Source organism: Myxine glutinosa, chromosome 9 (assembly GCF_964187855.1).
Source record: "Myxine glutinosa chromosome 9, kmMyxGlut1.1, whole genome shotgun sequence".
In the NCBI taxonomy this organism is placed as follows: Eukaryota; Metazoa; Chordata; class Myxini; order Myxiniformes; family Myxinidae; genus Myxine; species Myxine glutinosa.
In genome coordinates this window covers 94396666-94424023 of record NC_136269.1, presented here as the reverse complement: position 1 = coordinate 94424023, position 27358 = coordinate 94396666, and the positions used below count along the sequence as shown (strand labels likewise).

At 45.1% G+C, this 27358-nt stretch overlaps 1 long non-coding RNA gene across 2 annotated transcripts in view; it reads right to left on the bottom strand.

Moving 5' to 3' along the window:
• Positions 1–786: 786 nt before the first annotated feature.
• The window catches only part of LOC144893641 (uncharacterized), a 63291-nt gene continuing 36719 nt past the window's right edge, over positions 787–27358 (bottom strand). For both annotated transcript variants that reach the window (XR_013624563.1, XR_013624565.1), the window contains exons 2-3: positions 17797–18049; positions 787–2585 (exon numbers count right to left, since the gene is read on the bottom strand). This is a non-coding gene — a long non-coding RNA (uncharacterized LOC144893641). The remainder of the gene's footprint in view (positions 2586–17796; positions 18050–27358) is intronic.

The window sequence follows — 27358 nt, the reverse complement described above, 5'->3', positions numbered from 1 at the left end:
AAAACACCACCAACTAGTTAGCTGCTCAGGATAAGATTATTTTTCTTACTCGTGATATATACCGTCACATGCTCGGGGGGGGGGGGGGGGTCGTGCCACAGCCCCCAGGGAACTGACGTTTTGGTCATTTACCCTTCATCAGAGCAATAGAGTTAACCCCTTGATGAAGTTATAATGGCTGAAAAGTCAACTTCTCCTTGCTTTCCACCTTATGTCATCATTAAAGGGAGGGTAACATGTGGGATGGGACCATGGGGGCAGGAGAATGAGTTATGATATTAATGTGATGCCGGTGGCACTGATTTTTCTGCTGATTCGTTTTAGGGTGACGGGCAGCACTCTCCAGAGGGAGAAAAATATAACTGTGGTGTTTTTTATTTTACAATTGTGCAAAGCCATGTTAAGATCTTCTGTCCTTCACATAGCACATGTGTGGTCTACTTCAAAAATGGATGCGGATAACTTATGTGTAATGTAGATACAAAATCTGGGGAGGGCAATCAATCAACACTCAAGTCTTATTTGCAAGAGTTCACTGCTGATCTGGTTCATGATGATTGGAGTCTCTATCTTGTCATTTAGACTTCACTTTGCTGGTCTCGACATGTGAGTGGGTGAGGAGAGCCTGCATGACCTGCAGCAACTCCTAGAAAAAAAAAAACCTCAAGATTTTGTCTCTCGAGATACTTCGACTCATGACTGTGGCCCCATGTGCTCGTCATCCCATAATCCTGAAAATAAGTCACAAACAAAGCTCTGAAAATAAATCACAAACAAAGCTTGATCAACTGGCTTGAATTTAAGACAATTTTATTATTTCAAAGCACCTTTTCATGCGAATTACCTTTGTCGAATTCATTTTGTTATGATATATGTGACGTATTGAACTTTCGACTTGAGCAATGAACTGAGCACTGGACATTTGTGCCATTAGATAAGTTTATCTCAATGCTGCAGCAAAACTGGAAACTGTACATTGGAAAATATTCCAGGTGCCTGGAAGATAAAAGCTGGCAACTTAGCTTGACACAGCTTTATTCAATAATCAAGAATCTCTTATAACTACAACTTGCCTTTGGCTCGAATGCGTATCATAAATAAAGGCAATGAATTTCCTCGACCAAACTTTCAGAGAAGTATGGTAACTGCCGTGGGAAAGACGGTGCAGAAGTGGTTAGCGTATCCATCTCAACATTCAGCTGTGGAGATTCATCGTCTCCATTTTCCATCGATGCTGACCGACTCGAGTCTTATAAAGACTCGCTTTCCATTGCGTCGTAAATAAAGTTTCATAATGAGTCTTTCTTTTCACATGCGATACTCACATCATGCTTCACTGCTGAACCTTTCCCTACGAAGTAAGCATCCTGCATTTTCTACGGTAGCCTCTTGGGCACACTCAGCTGACAACTCGAGGCAATTCAAATGTAGAAGTATCCTAATGAGGCTGGGTGGTCAAACCTGTGCTTGACACACATACAGGAATTTTGCCATAAATTGCATAAAAACGCATGTTAAAACAAGTGCGACTGCTTGGCTTTCAGAGCACTTGCCTCATGGTGCAGAAAGCAAAGTTTAGAATCTGATATGCCACCACATAAGGTAATTCATTCATGCCTCCTTCATGTAATTCATTCCGCATGTGCTATAGCACACGTACAAGTTCTTCCATGGATAATAAACTGTATAAAAGCCACACAATGTTTAATATCCACAAGAACGCGCAGGATATGGGGAAAGCGAGCTGAAGTGGGGAAAAAAAATCATTTTCCATCATGCAATTTCCTGTTTGAAAAGCACCAAGATGACAGCTTGTAATCAGATCACATTTCCTCAGGAATGAAAGCCAGACTAGACAACCCATGTCTCGTCTTCACCATCACGTCTTACCATGGTCTTATACTTATGGCGACAGAAGAATGGAGATCGACAACCGACACTACATTTCCACATGCTTGTATTTTGAAATAAAGATGTTTTATGAAAGAATTCTTCCAATATCTCCTTCCATGTTCTGTTACAAGTTCCTTAAATAATTTAAGTTGCTGTAAGATGTTGCTGTAAGATGAATGCAAGAGTGAATGGAGGACTTGCAGTCTGGTTGAATAGGCATGCCAATGACACACCACTGTTTTTTAATACGTGGACAACATAACGTGACGTCAAACTACTGAATAGTTCTCATATTCACTTGTTAATGAAGACAGATATGATACAACCAAGGTTACATCCAATGTATATTAACTAGCAACGGCACCCACCCTACGGGCGGTGCTTCAATTGGGAGGCCCAAATGAAAAGGCAAAATATCAGAAATTGAAGGCTTTTTTTAATTTTAAACGATTTAGATAAACATGCGTTAAATCATATCACACACAAATCATCAAAATCTAAACAGTATTTGTAGAATTTCAATAAAAGCCACATCGCTGTTCATATCGGTAAATATTATTCCATCGTGTTTGGAAAAACTGGAAAATTGGAAAAAAAATTGGAAAAACAATATAGCCTATTTTACTCCAGGGGTGTCCCAGGATTACCCACCCACAATTTCATTGCGATCGGTTCAGCCATTTTTGCGGTACCTGGGAACAGACAGACAGACATTTGGTGAATTATAGTAAGATTTTTATATGTATTATCAACATCAGATATATTAATGGGAAATGTCATTTTATTTCAGATTTTAATTTTCATTGTCCGAAGCAGTGATACGACGCCAAACTACATTTCAGGTAATTTTTAGTTCTTAAGTGCGATTCAAATTGTTGGCCACTATAACTACCTTGACATGGATGGGATAAGAAAACGGTTAAATTGAAGCTTTAATGTTTTTTCCTCTATTCATTTTTTTGAGTTTGAGTTGCTGCACACCCATTTTCATGTAAGAAGTTCATGTGGGATGAAATATTATCTCAAGGTTTGTTTGATTGCATAATGAGCAAAAATCTATCTACAAGCATCTTCTTTCAGACATGAGCCCTCAACTTCATCCAAAACAGTATGGTGCATGGCCTGGACAATCCCACCACTCATTGCCCTGTCGACGTCATTCATGGATTAGACGAGCAGAAATGCAGAAAATGAGGCCAACATTACAACGATCATGTCTACTGATTTTAATAGAGCTTTTGATAGAGTCGATCACATGATGATCATAAAAAAAGTGTTGATTTTGAAGTAAAACCATCTATTTATCCATTGGATTTTTCTTACCCAGAGGAAGAACAACATCTGGGCAACCATCGGGGATGCCTCTTCGCATTGGTTGTACCATATAACACAGGTCTGGAGCCAAATCTTTCCCATTCTTCCCTGCTGCCCCGATTCATCAGGGCAGCGCGGTCAAGGTCAGCATGCTGGATCGGTCCACATGGACCGGCCCTTTCCCTCGTCTTTGTCTCACACACACACACACACACACACACTCTCTCTCTCTCAAACACACACACACACACTCTCACACACACACACACACACACACACACACACACACACACACACACACACACACACACACACACACACACACACACACACACACACACACTCTCTCTCTCTCTCTCTCTCTCTCTCTCTCTCTCTCGGCCCTGACCTAGTGAAGGTGTGGTACACCATCCTCGATGTGGGGAATCTCTGGGTCGTTCTTGGGATATTGATCGACTGTCTCTGTGCAGCCGGATTGTTCGAGAGAACTGTCCAGGGCTATACAACAACAACAACAACAACAACAACACCCACAGCATCCGTTATGAAAAAGTGCTGTTTCCATGGAAATCAATGCAAGCAGGTGTACCACAAGACATGTTGTTAGGGCCTTTGTGTTTCTTGCTCTGGTAAATTAAGTTGCGAGGCCGGTAAAACATTGGAAATATGTAAATGACATGTCATTTGCTCTTTCTTAGGACTGGAACAGTATCAGACATGGCTGGATACAGAATACATTGTCATCACTTGATGTTTGGTGTGAAGACAACCATGTTTGGTTAAATCCCGATAAATACAGTGATGATGTCTTTCGGTAAACGACCCCAACCCCATGTCCATCGTACAATGGGAAACAAGGGTATGAATGAAGTTACCTCTGTAGAAGTTCTGAGGTGTTCAGATTCAAAACAATCTGAAAAAATGGGAAGTGCACATTCACAATATTATTACCTCCGACACCGAAAGTGCATGGAGGTTATGTTTTCACTCCTGTCTGTTTGTTCGTCTGTTTGTTTGTGAACAGGATATCTTAAAAAGTTGTGGACAGATTCGGATCAAATTTAGTGAAGAGGTTCGGTATGTGACAAGAACGAATTTATTAGATTTTGGTGAATCCGGATCTCGATCCGATAATTAATTACCCTGAGCTCGCGAAGCGTAAAGCGGGGTTAAGGGATCGCAGTTGTGAATGTACGTGTCTGCATTTTAAAATTCATATTCTCGGCAACCGTTGGTCTGATTGACACGAAATTTTCACCATAGTATACGTCTGCCCATGTAGAAATGTTTTACTAATTATGACGTCATAGGTCATGTGGTGCGGGCACCACCTTGGAAAATCCGAAAAACTTTGGACCTCCTTATCTCCAAAGCCACTCTATGGAAAAAATTGAAATGTGGCTCATTGTAAAGAACTCTGCATGGGGAACTAGAACGGCACTCAGTAGAGAGCATACCTCCACCTGGTGAACAGTTTACGTTTTGTATCCCACTGATAGGCTGGATCTGGATTTGGACCTGAACCAAAATCTAATCAGCTTGCTCTTTTCACTAAACCAACTCATCCACCAAGTTGCGTCCACCAAGTTGCGTCCGTCCACCAACTCATCCACCAAGTCCAATCTTGTGTCCCAAACCCATCCATCGTCAGTCACATGGTATGGTGGCCATCTTGGATTCAAGGAAAAATAATTGAAAATCTATATCTCTAGAACCACTTAACCGATCCAAACCAAAATTTACAGATATGATCAACTACCCATGATCAAATATTATTGAAAATGATGATGTCATCAGTCATGTGGTATAGCTGCCATTTTGCCTGGAAGCCTATCATCACTGCTCGCAGTTCGAGTTGTCCTTATTAGTATTACTGTGAATTATTATTACTATTGTTATTATTTTGTAATAACGATAATATTATTATGGAATAATTAATGTTGTTATTACTTTTGTTTTTGGAAGGAGCCTTGTATAAAATGCCATGATTATGTTTGTAGTTTACAATAAGTTTTACTTCCGGCAGGTGTTCCCTCGGAAATACCACGATAAACAATTTGTACATGTTAACACGGCGTTTATCCAAGGAGGAAAAAGCCCTTTGGGAGGGGGGATATTATTAGTATTAAATTGTTTTGAAATAACATTGATATTTTGCTATTATCAGTGGCGTTGTTATTACTTTTATCAGAAGCGGCCTTGGAAAAACACTACGAAAAGCTATCTTAACATGGATATACACCTTAACACGGATTTTGCCCAAGGTGGAATTGGGGCGGGGAGCAAATAAAATCGCTGCAAACCCCGTTGTGTGATCCTTAGTCTTCCTGTCAAGTGTGGTTGAGATTGGATAGGTAACAACCTGATGTATCGTGGTCAGACAGACACCAAATTACATATTTTAGTTAGACTGGAAGCACCACTCTCTACGGGAGCGGTGCGTGTGTATGAAGCCTTTTCTTTGAATTCTAAACAATTCCATATCCCTTGGCGAATCTCCACCAAATTTAGCATACATGCTGGGTGTACTCAAGGTCAGGTCATGGGCACAACTCCCCCACTCCTCCCTCGGCAAGACAATAATTGTCTATGTATGCGAATGTGTACGTCTGAAAGTCACAGGGGAAAAAACGACAACATGAGACTGCTTGACAACATTAGGCTGAGGATAAAGTGACCTCAACCAAGGAAATTAGGTCGTTTGGCCCAACATTGCCATGGTGCACTCCTGGATTAATTCTTGCTTCAGCTTTAAACATCATTCTTCTTGATGATTTACTAAGTTCTACACAACCAATCTTGATCGGGTGACCCAACGTGTATGTATGTATGTATGTATGTATGTATGTATGTATGTATGTATGTATGTATGTATGTATGTATGTATATATATATATATATATATATATATATATATATATATATATAGTTGCGGTTTTGAGTTTGTACAGTGAGTATAATAAAGGTTAAAATTTCCCCCTCATAGCTAGTCACACAAGCAACATGTAGCCTCGCGATAGTGTAGTTATGTCTTAGTATTTGTGAGCTTAGTCCTTTTCCATTGTTAGTTCTGCATTGCGTAGAGTCAGGAGAATAGGCCCTACTTCTACCGACTTTCCAGCTTCCCTAGCCTCATGCCCTTTTGCGCTAACTTTGGTTCATTTTGGGCGAATTAACACGAGGCAGGCTAGGAGGGTCGGGGCAGAGCCGAAGGGGCGGAGCGGCAGAAGCGCTGACGGTAAGCACGAGCCGCCAATCAGTAATCTGAGGTGGTGGCGGCGGCATTGCGTCACAGGGTGTGGTAAGAAGGTTCGAGAGGGTTCCAGAAGGTTCAGGGGCATACCTATATAACCCATCACGCAAAGCTCTCGAAGGACTAGCGCGGAAAGGACTGATGAGAAAGGGACGTGCACCAAGGGACTCGTTGAACAGGACTGCTGCCTGAAAGGACCCTCGCTGATGGGCAAAGGACGTGCCCAGGGGAGAACTCGCGTGCACTAACCAACTTAGAGGATCGAGGAAGAGGAGTTGTGAGCGTCAGAGAACTGTGCAAGATACGCGGGTGAAGCCAGACGGGCATGAACCGAAAGATGCGCTATTAATAAGTGATGCTCGGTTGAGTTTGTGGCCGATCTATATACGGTGCATTAAGCCGCGCGAGTAAGAATGGCTGTGTACTCACCAGCCGCGCTGAGAGTCCTGCATTTGCCGTTCCACCTTATCATCTGCTTTGTTCGGGAGACGCGCTACGAGGTTCCTGCCATCGCCTGCTGCCATCTTCGCGGGATGTGCGGGGACCGTGGAGAGCCGGACGGGGCCGTCCCTGGACGACCACGTCGACGCGTTGGCTGAACATCAACCGATCTGCAATTCCCTGTGTGAGTGAGACGGGCCCGAGTCTGGGGAATAAGACAAGATTGATTAAGTGCTGCCCTGTGTCTCTGCGTCCCCGATCATTGTACATACGTGTGGGAATAATTAAACCTGTGTTCTTCCTTTCTTCCATTCAATCGTTCCTGTGGTTTCTTCATTGGCTAAGCGTGGTACGAATAGAACCGCTCCAATTGGGTTCCACTAACTAAGACTGCACGGTCCACGTGGTACTCAATCCGCTCGACGTACTCAAACCACACGTGGCCCATGCGAGGCTTGCTTCCTCGCTTCCGTGGCGACGCAGGGAATTAGGTACGAGCGAGAATTGGTCCTGAGACCCTACTCTGCGTTTGCCCAGAAGGGACGTGTCAAGCCTCGGTTCCGCCAAGCCCAGAAAGAACAAGGGGATTAATTCCCCTCCTTGGTAAGGGGAAGAAGGGCGGCAAAGAACCGTAACATTTGGTGTCAGGAGTGGGATTGGACCTGGAGTGCGCTTCACGCACTTGAAATTGCGAGTGGACGAAATTTAGTTTTTAAAATCAAAATTTTAAATTAGTGCCATGGCTAGCCAAGATGGTCGAATGCCGGTGGGGGTAGAAGATGAGGTAGATGAGGAGGAATTAATGACCCAGGACCCACGGGAAGAATTGGGAGAAGAGGAGGACATTGATGAGGGGCCGGCAGTAGGGGTAGAAAATGGCGGCGCCTCACACGTGGCGGCGGAAGCCGAGCCCGCGGTGCCAGCAAGTTTGGACATGCCGCTACTCGTGGTGCAAATGATGGCATACATGGACAAAATGGGTGGGCAAATGGCTAATCAAATGAAAGTAGAGGGGGACAAATCAAGAAGGGAAATTAAAGAAATGAGGGACGAAGCAAGGTGTAACATGGAGGCCTTGGAGGGGTTGGAAAACAATATGGGTGGTCAATTGAAAGAAATGGGGGACAAATACATCCGGGGAATAAAATAAAAGGGGGAGGACATTGGGCGCAGGTCGAGCGAGGAGGTCGCATTGGGACGCAACGAGGTAACGCGGTGTGAGGAACATGTGGAGAGCGGGGTAGAGCAGAGCGCGGCTAAATTGACCGAGGGAATAGAAATCGCGACTCGGGGTGTAAAAGAGCTGACGGCCGTCAAATTGGAAAAATAAATTTTATGCGTGCCGGCGGTCGTCGAAGAAATAGAAGAAATGATTATAGTTGAAATTGTGGCCGAAGAGACGGCAGAGAAAGTAAATAAATCGCGGGAGGAAGAGATGGGATTTGCACAAAGTCTGCATTTGCACCGTGATGACGTGCTTGCTAACCCCAATAAAAGTTTGCAGGTGCTGGTGCCGGAGAAGAAGGTCCCTAAGGTGAGTGGGAGTGTGTTTGGCGGGAAAAGGGGTTTTGGCGCGCTTGGGATCGAGACGAAACCCGGGCGGTAGTGGAAGGTCCATGGTGTGGTGTGCGAGGGCGAATGGCGCGTGTGTAAGAGAAAAGTGTGCACCGGGGCGCGAGTATGAGCGAGAGTGCACACCCGAGAGTGTGGGAAAAGAGTGTGCGATGGCCGAGGAGAGTGAGAGAGAAGAAGGGCGGCGAAGAACCGTAACTATATATGTATATATATATGTATGTATATATATATATATATATATATATATATATATATATATATATATATATATATATATATATATATATTGTAACGATTTTGAGAAATGTAACGGGTTTTGAGGAGTGTAACAATTTTGGAGGAAGGGTAACGGATGTGAAGAGTATGGTTTTGGTATGGTAACATCCTGGTAATGTAAATAATGGTCGCAGCCGTCCTCCTAATTAATTTCATAGAACATACACGCAGGTCACGATATATCTTTTAAATAGTGTATTTCCTTATTCCATGTAGGCTAAGTATGTGTTTTCCACTAGATTGACTTTGCATTGTATCAAACAAAATAAGCATAGGCCCTTCCAATTTCCCCAAAACCTCCCTTCCATTTGCCTTCCGCATTTTGGTCGGTTTTTCTCTTCAACCACCATTGGCCATGAAACAGGGTCGGAGAAGAAAGGCGTGTCTCCACCTCGTCAGAAGAGGGCAGGAGTGAACCGGCCCTAACAGCCAATCAACACCGCGGTGAGTGACCCGGTAGGCGTGCCCTCGGAGCCGGCGGCTTAATTCCGCCGGAGGTGATAAAAGCGAATGTAAGGAACTGCTTGAAAGAGATGACTGGAGATGAGCTGGAGAGGAGCAACGAGGCTGCACCAAGGAGAGGCCTTGAGAGATACGCTGGGGGATGACCTGGAAGAGGAGCGCAATCCACCGCAAGCCCTACATGCCTGCAATATCCCCTGTCGTTGGAGAGACGCGCTGAACGGAGGGAGACGGCTCCACCCCAGGAAGAGGAGCAGGTGTGCCGAGCCAGCGCGTGACGGCCGCGGATACGCGACGGAGGTTTTCCCGCCAAAACCGCGAGGGGTTGAAAGCTGCTGCCTCCGACCTTGCCTTCCTCTCAAGCAATCAACCTCGAGCCATTACCTGCCTGCAATATCCACCGTGTGAGTGTGAACGTCCTGTCCTACTCGTTTGTCTTGGGGATTAAGTAAATGAAATAGAATAAGTTAACAATGCACTGTGTGACTGCTCTTTTCCATCTATTGCTGTAAATAATATTGGTCGCTCTAAAATATTGCTTGTGTGTGTATAATAAATCTGTTCTTCCTCCAAACTCTGTCTTTCTTCTCTCTTCTTCTCTTTCGGTCGCTTTAGAGGTTTCCCAATTGAATATCTGTAGCGCGATTAGTCAACGTTCGGGTGGAATCGGGTTCTAATCGGGGAGTAACTGTTCGGACGCGGTTAAATACACCACCGCTCGGTAAAATAACATCCAAAAACCGTGTCCGTAACAATTGGTAGTCAGGAGGTGGGATTCGAACCTGGGACTAAATTTATTTAGCCCAAATTTTGGACACCAATTGTGTTAGTACCGTAACAATTGGTGTCGAGGAGTTGGATTCGAACCTGGGACTAAATTTGTTAGGCCCAAATTTTGGAACACCAATTGTACTATTAGAGTAACAATTGGTGTCGGGGAGTGAGATCGACCCGGAGCGCGCTGCACGCGCTCAAAATTATAAAGCGGACGAAATTGTGTTGTTTTATAAAACCCGAATTTTTAGATCGCGCCATGGACAATCAAGGCGATCGGATGTCGGTGGGGGAGATAGACGGGTTAGGGGTAACCCAGGAACCAGGGGAAATGTATGTGGAAGAAAGGGAGGAGGAAAATGGCAATGTGGTTGCGGGAATTTCAGGTGCACAAAATGGCGCTCTAGCGCACGTGATTACAGCGGCGCCACATTTAGCCACGCCCATGGTCGCGGTAGTCGAACCGGAGATGCCAATGGATTTGAACCTTTTTTTTATACAAATGAAGGCCCTTATGGCCCAGAATAGTGAGCGATTGGAGGGCCGGATGGATGCTCAGAGTGAGCAATTGGGGGTAATGGGGAACCAAATGGGGGTAATGGGAAACGAAATGGGGGTAATGAGGGACGAAGCGAGGGGTACCGGTGAGGGATTAGAAAAGAAATTTGAGGGATTAGACAAGAAATTTGAGGGGTTAGACAATGGGATAGAAGGGGTGAAACATGGGTTAACGGGGGTGGAAAACAGAATGGCTGCCCAGGAGAATCAGTTAGAGGGGGTGAAAAATGGGTTAATGGGGTTAGAAAATAGGATGGAGGACAAATTGCGGGAAATAGGGGAACAATCCGCCCGGGAAATCGAACAGATGGGGAACCAGATGGAGGAAATACGACGAGGGGTGAGTGAGGAGGTCTCGGGGCTGCGCGAGGAGGTAAAGCGAGGCGAAAAGCGTATAGAGAAAGAGGTGAGAAATAATACGGCAAAGTTACAGGGGGGAATAGAAGATCTGACGAAAGGAGTAGAACAGCTGACAGTGGGACAAAAGGAACTAACGGACCAAGTGGAAAAGAACACAGCAATCATCGGGGGTTTAAAAGCAACACAAAAGGACATAAAAAATGAATTAATAGCAACACAAAAGGAATGTCAAATGGTACATGAGGGATTGACGAAGAGGTTGGAAGAGGTGACAGAAGCAATGGAGACGAAGGACCGGGAGGTAAGGACGCACGTAGAAACGGTTAAGGTGGCGTTAGAGGAAGAAATAGAGGGGGCGCACCGGGAGATGAAGGAGGTAAAGGAAAAATTAGAGGAGGTGGAAGAAGGGGTGAGTGAAATTAAAAAGAGACGGAGGGAAACTAAGAGGGAGATAAAGGAGGAAGTCATGGAATATGTACAAGGTCTGTGTTCAAATCATGATGCGGTGCTCACTAACCAAATAAAAAGTTTGCAGGTGGCGGAGGAGGTGCGACGAGGTACGGAGGTGAGTGGCAATGTACATGATGTGAGGGGAGATTCAGTCGGCTTGGGGATTGGTTTGGATCCGGGTGTTCGTGAAAGGCCGTTGGTGAAGTGTGTGACAGGTCAGGTGTGCGAAAAAAGAGGTGTGCGAGAATGTCCGACCATGGGGTGTGTGAGGAAAAAGTGCACGCCGAGGAGTGAGTGTGCCGTCAGGAGTGAGCCGGTCGGAGCGCGTGTACGAGGGGGTACATGGAAGCGCGGTGTGGTGAGTGTTACGGAGGAAGTAACGAAAGAGTGTACACCTGTGGTGAGTGTTACGGAGGAAGTAACGAGAGAGTGTACACCTGTGGTGAGTGTTACAGAGGATGTAACGAGAAAGTGTACGTCTGTGGTGAGTGTTACAGAGGATGTAACGGGAGGGTGTGCGCGAGAAAGGTGTGTAACGGACGGGTGCATGAGGAAAGAGTGTGCCGTCGAAAGTAAGGGTGAGTGCGCTGTCAAGAATGGAGGTGAGAGTATTGAGAGTGACAAGGAGAGTGAGTTGGTTGTGACAGGTGAGCAAGGATGTACACCTGGGATGGAAGGATGCACACCTGGAATGGTAGAGCGTGAGTGGGAATGCACGCTGGAGTTGGTGGTGAGGCACGTGGTTAGGTGTGCGAATGAGGGCACACCTGTGATTGTCACAGAGGAGGTGACCGAGGAGGGGGCGCGAAGCGGTGTATTGGTGAGGTGTGCGAGCAACGAATGTGTGCCAAAGTGTTCAGTGGTCAGGTGTGTGACCAAGGCTGTGAGTGGAATGGGTGTACCGAGGTGTGTCAGGAAAGGTACGAGGAGAATGGGAACAGCTGCATGTATGAGCAAGAAAGGGGTAGCGTATGCTTGTAGGAATCCAGGTGAAGCGTCGACGATAACTGGGTTAAAGGTTAGAACGACTTATAGCCGACTCGGGCCCTCGGTGCGTGCCGGGCTTCGCGTGCCGCGAGAACCAGCGGGGATCCGAACCACGGCGGTTTCGAAAGAACCGCCGTGCGCGATCCACGCTGGGCCTCGCTTTGAACGGCCGCGGCCGGGCTCCACTAGGCGGAGCGGGCGGCTGGATAGGAAGGGTCGCTATGGCGACCACGTTTTGTTGAGACGTGCCGGCAGGTCGAGATCGGGACATTGGATGGCTCCACGCCGAGGTGATGCGTGGGATCTCGGCCCGGGTAAGCCCCCGCCCCGGCCCCGAATGCGGGACGCATCCAGCCGCCAGCACAAAAGAATCCGCGTTCAGTGCTCGGCTGTACGAAGCCGGGCTGTAGATGTGAATTGGCGCACCGAGAGGATGTAATAAGTAGACGGGTGATGGTGATAGTGATAGTGATTTAAAACGAAATTTAGAAAAGTGAATAGAATTGGCGGTAAATGGAAAATTTTTGAATTGTTGGATTTGGACGAGCGAAATTGGTAGTGAGAGACCCCCGATGTGGTGGGATGGCAAATCCACCATCCCTCACAGGTGGGGGCAAATGCGCAATAGTTTATGGGGTGGCTATGACAACCGAGCCAGGGAGGGCTTGGATAATTGTAGGGATCTAGCGAAGATGACATTAGGTAACGTTAAGGTTAGTTAGTGACTGATACCTGTAGTGGGGACGCAGGTAGATTAGTGTGGATTATAATGACGTGGGAGCGCAATAGTTTAAAGGGACGACTGGGAAGCGCAAGTTTCAGAGGGGAGTAGTTAGCTGAGATGATGCCGTGTGTGTGAGGATTGAACAGGTGAGAATGGAACAGGTGTGATTGCACAGGTGTGCAACTGACAGGTGAATGGAGCAGTGTATGAGGGAGTAGTGGTGATTGCGTGTTGTGTTGACCAAATGGTCCAGGAAGAAAGGAGGGTGCAGGTGGCACCAGGTATGATTGCACAGGTGTGCAACGACAGGTGAATGAAGAACAGGTGTATGTGGCAGTGTGGAATAAATGGTAGTGTGGGATATCTGGAGTATTGGAATGGATGGTCGTGGAGTGAGAATGGTGGAAATTGTGGAGTGGAGTGGATGGTGCGAAGGTGTGAATGGGGGAAGAGTGGACCCCCATCACGGATACCCGGGGCGGGTAGTGTAAGTATTAGGTAGAGGGTACAGGTAAATTGTGGTTGGATATTGGCATCTGTGGTGCGGGTGACAGAATGGTATGTGGATGGGTGCATTGGTGTTGTGGAAATGGCTGGGCGTGTAGCCTGTTAGTGTGTGTAGTTGGTTTGGGCACTCCACCACTGTGAGGATGTCGGCCAGGTGAGGCCGCAGGTGGGCTCTGGGAGCCAGTAGTAGTTGTTGTGAATGGGGCCCGAGGATCCGGAGGACGGACCCGGGTAGCCCAGTGCCAGAGGGCACCATGGGGTGACAGAGCCAGGAGAGGGGCTGTCCCCAGGTAGTTAGGTTAGGGTGAGGAGCTAGGTAAGCTCGGGTGGCAACTACAGTGGTGGAGGTGTGCAGGTGGGTAGACCTGTTGGGAGAGGTACACGTCGCAGCCCAGAAATTGTGCTAGAGCACCGGGAGATGAATCGGGGGAGTGAGACCCCAAATTGAGAAGCACCACAGTTAGTCAATGGGAATTGGTTATTAGAACCACATAGAGTAAGATTGCCAATGGATTGGCAGGGAAAGACCCCGGGTAGTGTAAAGTGTGTTAAAATCATTTAGAGGATAGTTAGGATGAAGGATCTCCTCACACCATCTGCATCCACTCACCTGAGGTGACAGGTACTCCACACCATGCCATGTTTGATTATTTTTTACTGTGCAAATGTTTGGGTTGTGAGACGCATCATGACGTGGGTGTGACATTGTGCGTAATTCCATCTCTCCCTCCTTTTGAGGATTGATGATGAATTGATGATGGCAAATTTTGAAGTAGAGGGATTGTGGTGACGAATTTGGTATAAGGGAAACATGGGGAAGACGTGACAGTAGTGACGAATTTGTAAATGGGTAGATTTTGTAAATATGGGGTAAGAGCAAGGGTAGTGTAGGTGACAGGGGGGTGACGTACGGTAGGGACGAGCTTTCTCACTTCGCCCTCCGTACGCATTTCACCTTGCATTGCCTTGTTTGACGTGTACCCTTGTGACCTTACCCCTCGCTCAATTGTCTTTCTTTTGTCTCCCACATGACCTGTGCGCCATTGGGTGCCGAGGGGAGCGTGCGTGAGGTGGCCATTGTGCGCCCGAGATTCCCAGAACCAGCACGCATTGCGTTGATGTACCACTTTATGGACCGCTGTTCTGCGGCCAAGTACCACTTGATGGACCCCAGGTTCTGGGGCAGGGCACCTCTGTTGGAAACCGGCCATAGTGGCCAGGGAATCTTGCTTGCGGACCTCGGTAAGGTGGCACCTATGCCAAACAGGTGGACCACCCTTAGTTGGCCCCTGAGGCCCTAAATAAAAATGGACACAAGTTGTGCCTTTTATTATGTCCAAATAGGCCGCATGAAGCCAGAAGACGTCGGGAAGAACATCGGCCCAGCAGACAAGGAGAAGACCACCACCAGTTGTTTTGTTGTGTTTATTATGAACCATGGTGACTGCGCACCGAGTGGTGCTTTGTGGTGCTTTTGGGTGCTTTTGGGTGCTTTGGTGGTATTGGTACTGGTGCATCGATGCAATGCGTGCTGTCTCCTCCCTCCCAACAGGAATTTCTTTCTCTTGTTCCCTAAAAAGAAAAGAAAAAAACACACAGGTCCTGGGTTGCGTTGTAAATAAGAAATCACGTCATTGTAAATAATGCTCCCCACCGTAAATGTATAGTTTCAGAATAATTCCGTAATTCGGTTAGCTGTGGGCTTGAGTCTGTTAGACAGGATGCAATGCAATAGGGGGACATACTTATTTGTGTTTTAAAATTGTCACACTCAGGGTCAGGTTAATTGTAGAGGGAATTACACCTACATGTCACACTCAGTTAAGTCTAGTAGGCCCGAGGACGTGCCTGAAGAAAGGAGGGTGCAGTGTAACGATTTTGAGAAATGTAACGGGTTTTGAGGAGTGTAACAATTTTGGAGGAAGGGTAACGGATGTGAAGAGTATGGTTTTGGTATGGTAACATCCTGGTAATGTAAATAATGGTCGCAGCCGTCCTCCTAATTAATTTCATAGAACATACACGCAGGTCACGATATATCTTTTAAATAGTGTATTTCCTTATTCCATGTAGGCTAAGTATGTGTTTTCCACTAGATTGACTTTGCATTGTATCAAACAAAATAAGCATAGGCCCTTCCAATTTCCCCAAAACCTCCCTTCCATTTGCCTTCCGCATTTTGGTCGGTTTTTCTCTTCAACCACCATTGGCCATGAAACAGGGTCGGAGAAGAAAGGCGTGTCTCCACCTCGTCAGAAGAGGGCAGGAGTGAACCGGCCCTAACAGCCAATCAACACCGCGGTGAGTGACCCGGTAGGCGTGCCCTCGGAGCCGGCGGCTTAATTCCGCCGGAGGTGATAAAAGCGAATGTAAGGAACTGCTTGAAAGAGATGACTGGAGATGAGCTGGAGAGGAGCAACGAGGCTGCACCAAGGAGAGGCCTTGAGAGATACGCTGGGGGATGACCTGGAAGAGGAGCGCAATCCACCGCAAGCCCTACATGCCTGCAATATCCCCTGTCGTTGGAGAGACGCGCTGAACGGAGGGAGACGGCTCCACCCCAGGAAGAGGAGCAGGTGTGCCGAGCCAGCGCGTGACGGCCGCGGATACGCGACGGAGGTTTTCCCGCCAAAACCGCGAGGGGTTGAAAGCTGCTGCCTCCGACCTTGCCTTCCTCTCAAGCAATCAACCTCGAGCCATTACCTGCCTGCAATATCCACCGTGTGAGTGTGAACGTCCTGTCCTACTCGTTTGTCTTGGGGATTAAGTAAATGAAATAGAATAAGTTAACAATGCACTGTGTGACTGCTCTTTTCCATCTATTGCTGTAAATAATATTGGTCGCTCTAAAATATTGCTTGTGTGTGTATAATAAATCTGTTCTTCCTCCAAACTCTGTCTTTCTTCTCTCTTCTTCTCTTTCGGTCGCTTTAGAGGTTTCCCAATTGAATATCTGTAGCGCGATTAGTCAACGTTCGGGTGGAATCGGGTTCTAATCGGGGAGTAACTGTTCGGACGCGGTTAAATACACCACCGCTCAGTAAAATAACATCCAAAAACCGTGTCCGTAACAATATATTATATATATATATTATTATATATATATATATATATATATATTATAATATATATATATATATATATATATTATTTTATATATATATATATATATATATATATATATTATTATATTATTATATATTATTATATATTATTATATATATATATATATTATATTATATATATATCACATTATATGTGTTGCTATTTTGGGAGATGACTCCATAGCTTGAGCAGCTTGGTGGAAGAGTGGGTAAAGCCTTGTTTCATCATCCTCAATGGTGTGGGTTCCATTTTCACAATTATTCAGCAGAAAAATTTCCAAACCTACGGTGGAGTGGCAACTTGACAAGAATTCGTTTTTAGCCACAAAAAACTTTCAGAACTTGTCATGTGTGCTCTGATGCTCACTTAAGGGTGTGGGCCTCCAACACCACAGGTTGTTGAGAATATTCCTCTTTATATAAATCAAGTACAAAGAGCAGATGGAAATTTGCTGTTCTGATATAAAATGGTCAATTAACTAATTTAAGATTTATATAACTCTCTTCCACAATAATTTCAAATGTGTTTTTCCTACTATGTCAGGCCGGAAACTTTCCACAAGACCCTCATCGAGCTTTCATTGTACGGCTTTACTTCCCCAGTGCTTGGGAAAATGATTGACACTGGCAAAAGTGAAAACCTTCTCCAATCAGTCATTTTGCCAAATTTATAATTCACTGAATGCATCGTCAATATATTTCTTATAAAAACATAGATTGTAAAGTATATGAAGTTCTGCACAATTATACATCCCTAAACTAAGTTTCTGTCAGTCACATCTACTATATTCTCTTATAATACACAAGTTTGTAACTCCACATATGAGCTTTGCACATCAAAGTTAAGCCCAAATGTATTTGATGAGTTCCTGAAATGTTTTAATGTCATTCTATATATATACTCTCACACACTTTTTCTGATCAAAGCACTACAATCTGAAAAAGAAACGTTTTCAATTTTTTGAATGCTTTAGGTTTGACATAGATGACAAAATTGTGAGGCTTGCAACAGTCTCTGACATATCTGGTTACATAGAGAAACCAAACTATGTTGTACTATGACATACAAAGCAATTTGATGAAATGTGATTAAAGTCATACAGCTTTACAACATGTACCTTGTCAAAGTATCTTGCATGGCCCCGAGTGACATGCTGCCTTCAAAACAATCGCCTTTTTGAGAATAATGGCCGAATTTGATGATCTTGATGTCCATCTGTGTTGGTTGCCCTGGTTGGGGAGTTACTGAAGAAGAGAAGGGTGAAGAGGAAGGTGGGATTGGTGTAGGCCCACTCCAAAAGAGCCCTTGATCCAAGTTTGCTTGTTGCAGGACACCCAAATGGAAGACCCCAGGGATTGTCGCAATTTCCTCTGGATGGAAGAGAGAGAGTTTTTGAAAAGTTGGTTACCCAAGTGAAACCCTTCATCTGACCAGAAGGCATCACCATGTGGCAATCCACTCCTTTGGAGAAATTTGCAATTGCCCTGAGGTTCTTTGTTATTGGCAAGCACAAAATGTTTTTTCTTTTGTGTCATGGCTGTGAAATGTGAATTTGTACTTTGATACTGGATTTTTGTTCCTTTGTAACTGCAGGAACACCTACCGGAGTCTCAAGACCAGTCTTGCTTGTGTGGTGTGGCATGATCAAGACATCACATAGGCTAAGAGGTTGCCGCCAAAATGAATGCACCCAATTATTGTGTGACAGACGTGCCCAAAATACATTTTCCATTGCTCGATTTAATAGTCAGTACTTTTGCAAGCAAGAATGCATTGCGCACTTCAAAAATCATCGATGTAAGCCTATGGTATTTGACTGAAAGTGGGAAGTTTGCATGGAGGGGGAAGGGGCTATAATCTCACAATATTAGATATGTCTTGTCATAAAGTTTGTGCTTATTGTAGAAAGATCAGCCCTTATTTTTTTTAAATCTCCGCCACCGGAAGTGACGGAGGTTATGTTTTCACCCCTGTCTGTTTGTTTGTGTGCAGAATATCTCAAAATGTTTTGGACCGATTTGGATGAAATCTGGACAAATTGGGTGTGTGACACTGACTAATTGATTGGCTTATGGTGAAGATCCGGATCGGGATCTCGCTGCTATAATTTTTAAAATGATTTCTCACCAATGGCCAAAAACGATATATACAACAATATCTCAAAAAGTTGTGGACGAATTATGACAAAACGATGTGGTTGAGTTGTTTAGGTGACAAGAACAAGCCGATTAGATTTTGGTTCATGTCCAAATCCAAATCCGGTCTATCAGTGGGATACAAAACATAAACTGTTCAGCCTGGCGGAGGTATGCGCTCTATTGAGTGCCGTTCTAGTTTGAGCTGTGAATATGATTTCAGTATAAGAAAGCTCTATATTGTGTTTAATGAGTCATGGGATGCACTTGCATCATGTACAGACAAAACTTTCCAAATGAAACACCTTTTTTTTTCCTCCTTCTGTATTGTCCACGATGAAGAATATTGGCGGGTAAGATGAAATGGTAGGCATGCAACCCAATATCATTGGCATAGTATTCAGCTGCTCACGGGTCATGAATGCTTCCATGGATGAGAAGAACTCTGGACGGTGAACCACTCAATCACAGAATGCTGTAGGTTTTTGTAGGAATTTCAAAAATTTGGCCAAAGTGCCGGCACATCATGTCCTTCTCTTATGAAACACACCGTGGGGTCCTCAACATTCACCAGCAAATGCTCATGGATGGGATATCCAGCTTAACGTCACTCCGAAGGACAGCACAGCTCTCTACATGTGAAACATCAGGGTGACAGCCTGGAGTGGAAATCAAACCAGGCTTCACAGCTCAAAGGTGAGTACGCTACCTAGGAGATATTCTGCATGCCAAACCCAAGACCTAATGCGTAATAAAAATTGCAAAACAAAGCATAACGCGCAAAGAAAATTGAGTAAAATTTATTATCCCTTCAGAGCTCCACGCACAAGCCAAAACATCTCAAAGAGAGAGCGCGCTACACCACCAGGGAATTACAGTGCAGCAAAGGCGAGTTCGATAACTATCACAGCATATTAATACCACATGGCTTCTGGAATGCGAGCACTTAACTCCTTAAGTTTTTGCAAATAAACTGGCCTTTTTCAAACGCTCCACGATTTGTGAGACCCACGTAATGGATCCCCGCGGGTCCATTCATATCTTTTCAAGGCTGTTTTTCAGGGGCATCGTATTTAGCTGGTCATAAAAAGGTACCTCTCGCTTCCTTTTTGACCAAGGTCTAAGGTATCCAACAAAGTTAATCTCTTCTTTCAAGTGTAGTTCCATTGGGGAAAGTGAAGGCAATGGTGACGTATCACCTTTCGGAATATGAATAGAAATATATAATCATGGTTGCTATTTGTAGCTGAAGACGACCGTACACATATGACATGCAAATAACCTGGGTTTGTGAATTTGCTGCCTAGATAACAAACACATTCTAGGATAACAAGCAGTGTTATCTGCCATCAAGGGATAACCTATACAATACCAGGTCAATATCTAGTGGGGTCGATATTTGTATGCAGGTGAGACAACTCAAAGGCAAGTGCACAAACCTTTATGCTATTCTTTAAGTGTACACACACACATATATGTGTATATATACATATATATTTAGATTTAAGATGTATTTTCATGTTTTCTTCCAATTGAATTCATATTATTTAGTGGCATACCCAAACACAATAGCGCACAGAATACATCACGTTTTCACCAAACTTCAAGATTAATTCATGGTGTGCTGTATATTCTGTGCGAGTGATTAAAGGATGTGGTGTTTCGCATATAAACTTTCAAGTAGAAAAGGTTATCACATCTGTTAAACGTTGGTGAGAGCACCGAGCCGCGAATTCTCCACTCGGCGCCTGACCGCAGGTAACACGAGAAAGTAAGACAACCTAGGTCGCTGCTACAACAGACGCCCGTTCGCCCTTTGTCTGCTTGAGACGGATGAGTTGTACACAAGACAGAGGACTTGCAAAGGCATATTGTCGTGAGTACAAGTTGTCACGACGAGCAGAACATGCGCGTGTCCGGAGGTGATTAATGAAATGAGACGTTGCAGGACATCCTCGTATCGCGCAGGGGACAATCACTTGAACTCCTGACGACATGCCATGCGGTGTGATCACATTTCGGGCTGAAATTGTGACAACGGGAGCTGGAGAGGCACACAATAGGCATCAATATTTTATGGTAAGGCTATAGCCATGCCGCAATAGACAGGAGAACACGAGATATCCGAGACAACCGCTGAAAATGCCATGCGGCTGGCGCTCCTGCAGTCAGACTAATGTGCACAGGGCGTCTCCGATTGAGCGACACTTGTTCTTTGGTACCGAACGCACTTTGACAGATGTTTATCGCACGACTCGTCCTACTGCGCGCTCCGGTCCTGTCATGGAACAAAATGAGCCTTTAGCAAGAAGTTCAATGAATGTAGAGAGTTCAGTCTTCAAATTCTATCAAACTATAATTACACCTTTTTATTTTATTTTTTAGTTTATTCAAAGGAGAGTTGTTTTGCTTTTCATGCTTTGCTTTAAATGTCGGTGTGTTTTTTGTGCTAACGTATTGTCGCGTGACTACCCTTGGTGAACACCGCAGGGTATTACAGATGACCAAAACGAGATTACGGGGGGGGGGGGGGGGGTGGGGGGGGGAGGATGCCAAAGAGCTTACCTTCACAGATCCCCCCCGGTAGGCTTCACCCTGTAATAATTAATGCGAGCCGACTCAAGATTTACTGTACAAAAATAAATACCGGCTTTATTGAAAGAAATGCCAGGAATACAAAATAACGCACGGTAAATAAAACTAAAATCCTAAACTGAGGGACCCTTCACACAGACAAAGGGAAATATAAAAGAACGAAAATAAATGTGTGTAATTTTAGTGGGGGACTTAGCTCAGAGCGTCTCCGAAATCACGTCAGGGATCGTCCAAGGCTTTGGCGGGCAAATGCACATTCGTTGGGGCACAGCATGCGGGTGGGAAGCCAGGCCTCGCTGTGCGTCTTTTTACTCCGGGCCTCGTCACGCTGCAGCAAGCAAGCAGCGCTCGTCCACCCGTCGTTCTTGCTTGGAAAGCCGCGGCTCTTCCTCCTCATGACCACCAGCAAGATCTCTCAACATGGCCGCTCACGATGGGGTCCAAAGTCAGAAAGGGTGAGACGATGTCGGCACACAATCGTCCGCTGTGGCATCCAGTACGAGAAAGCCCAAGAGGAGCCGAAAATGTCTGCCAGAGCGTTCTTTTATGGACAGGCTCTGATGTCATCTGTCCTGCTTCGCCAATCAGCGTATTCCTTCTTACCAGTCCTTCCCGTCAATCAAAACCCTGACCAATGACTGCTTCTCGGGGCGTGGCTCTCATACTGCCTGTCCAGTGTCCTCTTACCAAGTCGGGGTAATCAGGGGTAGTGCTTCATGCCTGGTTTCCGGTGGTTTTTATGAACTACTGTGTTTAAATGCGGGATTCTGGCTAGGTGTCTAGTGCGGTGTCATAAGGAATGAAGGAATAGATTACAGAGGTAACGACACACAGGGGATGAATTACCCATAATCCCTCGCTAATTAACACAAGAGCCACCTCCGTATGGCCACACGTAACACTTAATCCGAACACCCGGAGCTGAGTTATTTACATCAAGATGGCTACACGACATTCGGAGCATATTACCGACACATTCTACCTGTACTAAAGTAATCACTGCCTACCTCCTACAAACGTAACAGTATTATTTTCATTGTATAGCATTGTTGCCAAAATATAATACGAACAAGTGTTTAACAGGTTCGGCAAATTGCTGGACTTCTAACCACCCGTTGTTACTCTGAATAATGCAGTTTGTAGCTATTATATGATTATTGCTGATCACTGCTATACAATTTTTGACCTGGATTAGCTATAAATTTACGCCCTGCACGAGGACTTGAGGATTTAAGTGGGAAATAAAATTGACCTATGTTTAAAATTGCCTTTAGAATTCAAAAAAGAAGAACACATTTTGTTCATGTGGTCATTGTAGATTTTCCTGTCATACTGTGAGACACCTCTCCTATATAATATATGCATAGCATAGATGTGTCATGGCATTCTATCCCCTACACTCTCTCGGAACAAGAGATTCATATCAGTGCAAGACACAATTGGAAGTGTATTAATGAATTAACAAGCAGAAAACCGGTTGCACCGGGCTGTCTGCAAGTAATTAGTTCCCATTGGAGTGTGGAATATTTAGGGAGTTTGCTGGGAATGTCCTTTGACAGCATAATAGTCAATAACTGTTAAAACTGCTCGGGTTTCTTGGTGAAGTAAATTGACAAAAAGGTAATTATAATTGACTGAATAGTTTGTGGATAAATATTTTTTTCACTTCTGTTAGGTGTGCGAACCAGCGACTCTGATCCTATACACCACCCTTATGCGCAACCTAGGCAGAAATGCCCATAACTCGACCCCTATATGCAATGTCTGAACCCAATAACTCTTAAATGAGGTATAATTTAGCATTACACATGCTGTGGTTACGTTTACCGCCGTTCAGACACAATCGTACGACTTGCATTTATATAGGTATATAGATATAGATAATAATCTTCCTACAATGGAGCAAACGTGAATGTCACCAAAACTCCAAAATTGACATGTGGCAGAAATAGCACCACCTTTGGTGGTAACCGGTTTTACAAATAAACTTCCTTTATCTCATGATATGGAGTATGATATGTTGTCATTAATAAAAAATTATTCTTTCAAAGATAACAAAAATTACAAAGTGCATTTCCAAGACTGTGCCAAAGGTGGGCCGAGAATGGTACCCCCGCCTGTTGGATACTGCAAAACTCCTTGGTATTATGCATGTTGTATTGTGTAACAATTTCAATGTCCGGAAAGGTGGTGTCAGTGTGCGCGGGGTTAGCCTAGTGCCCATATGTTTGGTCATCGTGCTGTTTGAATAAACGTATACGTTTATTTCTCACTTCCTGGACCTTTAACACCACCCAGAAGGAAATAACAACAACTAGCAGGGACACGTGGAAATACCACGTAATCTATATCTATCTATAAATTCCAGTAATCTCTGTGTGTGTGTGTGTGTGTGTGTGTGTGTGTGTGTGTGTGTGTGTGTATGCGACCGCTGTTTCTCGACAACTACCGGTCCGATATACTTGAAACTTGCCAGGTATATTGCTGGGGACCCGAGGATGTGCCTTTTCAAGGTTTCATATTAATCGGACAAGTAGTTACCGAGCTATGGCGATTTCTTTACCAAACTCCGCAAGCCGTTCGCTTTGGACCAAACCATTGCATGTAAATAGAGGGGGGGGATTGTCACCGTACTCGCAAGCCGTTCGCTTTGGACCAAACCATTTCATGTAAATAGAGGGGGGGGGGGGGGGATTGTCACCGTACTCGCAAGCTGTTCGCTTTGGACCAAACCATTTCATGTAAATAGAGGGGGGGGGGGGGGGGGATTGTCACCGTACTCGCAAGCCGTCCGCTTTGGCTTTGCGAATGGACCAAACCATTTCATGTAAATAGAGGGGGGGGGGATATAATTTTGTACGGGCATGCCCTAGTATATAAAACAGTGTGTGTGTGTGTGTGTGTGTGTGTGTGTAATGTTACCGATAGACTCCGAAACGGAGAGGCTCACGTGCTTGATATTTGGCATAGACATGGCCATTGAGCCTGGGACGAACATGGCCGAGACCATATTTGACGAGATCCATATTTTTTATTCATATTTACCTCAGCGCATTTCAGCGAAGTACCCGCTAATCTCAGCCAGTGCCAGAACAGCTCGCTGATTCGCTCAGAGCGATCACGTGATGTTCCATCCCGTCACACGTCACACGTTTGCACGTAATTCAGGGCGAAAAGCAATTGCGCTTTTTCACCTTTATGCGATCGTGTTTTGTGTCGATTTTGTGCGATATGGATTAAATTTTAATTCATATTTCGTGTTTACGAATTCGAATACGAAGGATTTCCCCTTTCCCCTTTCGATTTAGAATATGAATCGAACACGAGCTTGAGTCGAGAGGGCGAATGTACGGGTTGGGAATGTACGGGTCTCCCTTCCCCCGCCCGGCAACGCCGGTACTGGAGGGCGTGGGTCACAGGATCGGTGAGTCTCCAAAATCTGCTTCGTGCTCTTGCGAAGATGCAGGACGATGTCGCGATTGTTGTGTTGCTCTCCGACCATGAGAACTGCAACGTCATTGTTAATTGGCCCTCCCCTTCCCTCCCCCTTCACCCCTCCCCACCCCCTCCCTCGCCCTCCCCTCCTCTCCCCCTCCCCTCCCCTCTCCCCTCCTCCCCTCCCCCCCTCCCCTCCCCCGCCCGGCAATGCCGGGTACTTCTGCTAGTATACAATACAAGTCCAAACCTCAACTCTCCTAAACCTATCTCCATCCACCCTCCCCCCCCCACCCCCCACTCTCCCACCATAACCTCTCAGAAACCCTAAGTCCTCAACCTCTGCCTCCCAAATCCAAGTCGTCACCCTCCCAACCCAAAGGCATCAATCCTCTCCATAATCCAAGGCTTCAAACCCCCTCCCCACCGGGGGGAAATATATATACACAAAGAATTAAGTTAAGCACCCCCCCCGTTTTTTTACAACCTCGCACATTACAAGTTTGTTGTCGTCAAAACAGTGTAATATACCCATGATATTGCTATATTTTCTGGAGAAGTGATATTATGGTCACATAAAAACATAACAATCATGCCGTTTTCAATATTTTATTCTGAATAATTTAAGGTGAAATTTTTTGGGAATTTTAGGCATATTTTCACCTCAATTTAAGTATGGAGCTATAGGTCCATCACGGACAGTGTGGATGACGTTTATGTTTTCGAACGTACAGTCATTGTTCTGAGAAGACGTCTAGCGATCTTTGCGTCAATAACGTGTGTAGGACCCACGTGATCGGATCACTGACTCAACCAATCACTTTTTTTCACTTTGATCACTCAATTTCATCAATGGATAATTGCTAATGTCATACCAATCATTATTTGATCTCACATACCTTAGAATATATGCCAATGTATACATATACACAAAGAATATATATTAGGGGGTGCTTACCTTAATTCGTTGTGTAGGGGTGCTTAACTTAATTCTTTGTGTATATATATATATATATATATATATATATATATATATATAGTCGTGCGATCCCTTCGGTTAACACCAGGGCTCGCGGATGACCAAACGGCTTTAATGGAGGCAACGATCAAATACGGATTCGGCTATAAGAGCACGGGAGGAAGAATGAAAGGGGAGGAAGCGGGAGCGCGTACCTGTAGAGAGAATGAACTCAAATGGGAATCCGGGTTTAAAAGGAAATGGAAAATAATACAAGGATTTATTTACAAGGAATTACGGGACAGGAAAATACGCGCCGGTAATAACATGTCCCAATCGGGACGTCCCCACACCTCACTTCGGATACAAGACAAAGGAAAATGAATTAATAAAATAACTGTCCCGTCGTGTACTTATGAAATGTGGTGCGTCTTATCTTTGTCTGTAGTCGTGTCCACCGTCCAACGCGGCTCCGAGCTCCGGCGTGAAGAAACCCTCCGCCCGCTTCGCCCACGCGCTCCACCAGGCCCTGAGCGACCCGCCCCACTCCTGGCTCTTCGTCGACCGCCCACGAGGTACCGCCCGCTCACAGCACCGAGCCCCGCTCCCGCACCACAAACACCATGAAGGACCGAGCACCGCTCCAAGCTCCGAGCACCTAAAGATTCAGGGACGACGCCAACGACCACCAGGACCTCTCAATACGAAGAGCCAAGAACGAAGAACGAAAGGACCAGCAAGACTGACTAGCACAAACTGACCAGAACGAAGACAGAATACCCAGAGCGAAGAGGGAGAATGCCCGCGAACGAGACGTTTTGTCACTCGCCCTCTGACGTCAGTTCTGGCGCGTTACCAATCAGAGCCTCGATTCTTTGTGGTCTCTCGAACCTTCTGCCACCACCGGCCCTTCTCCCTCCAATGAACAACCTCCTTCTGAGTCGTGGTTTGGCGCCTTCCGTGCTGATTGGCTGAAGGTTCGCGCCTTCCGCGCCAACCAATCACACGTTCCCTGGGCGTGGTTATTGCTTGCCACGATGCTCGTCGCCCACGAGGTCATCGTACGCGGCTGCTGCCTGCTTGTCTTTCCGGTTAGTCATTGTAAGGGGAGGGAATTATTTAATGTGTGCACTAAGGGATCTATCTAAGTGTCTTTCTGAATGCTTTGCCATAAGGGACACAGGTGTGGCGAAAGGGGGAACGACAAACAAAGGAATATTACCCATAATCCCTGTACTAATTAGCATGCCCCACCCCCCTCGCGGCGGGGACACCAATCCAGCTTATACCGACAAACCGGCTAAACATAGAACTTATTACAGGTAGATTCCCTTTCATGACAGTCGGATACCTACCTATACAGATCTACCTGGCTCTATATATTCCTTTACCCCCCGACATAACAATATGTATATATGTATAGGTATATATATGTATATATATATATATATATATATATATATATATATATATATATATATATATATATATATATATATATATATACATATATATACATATATATACATATATATATATATATATATATATATATA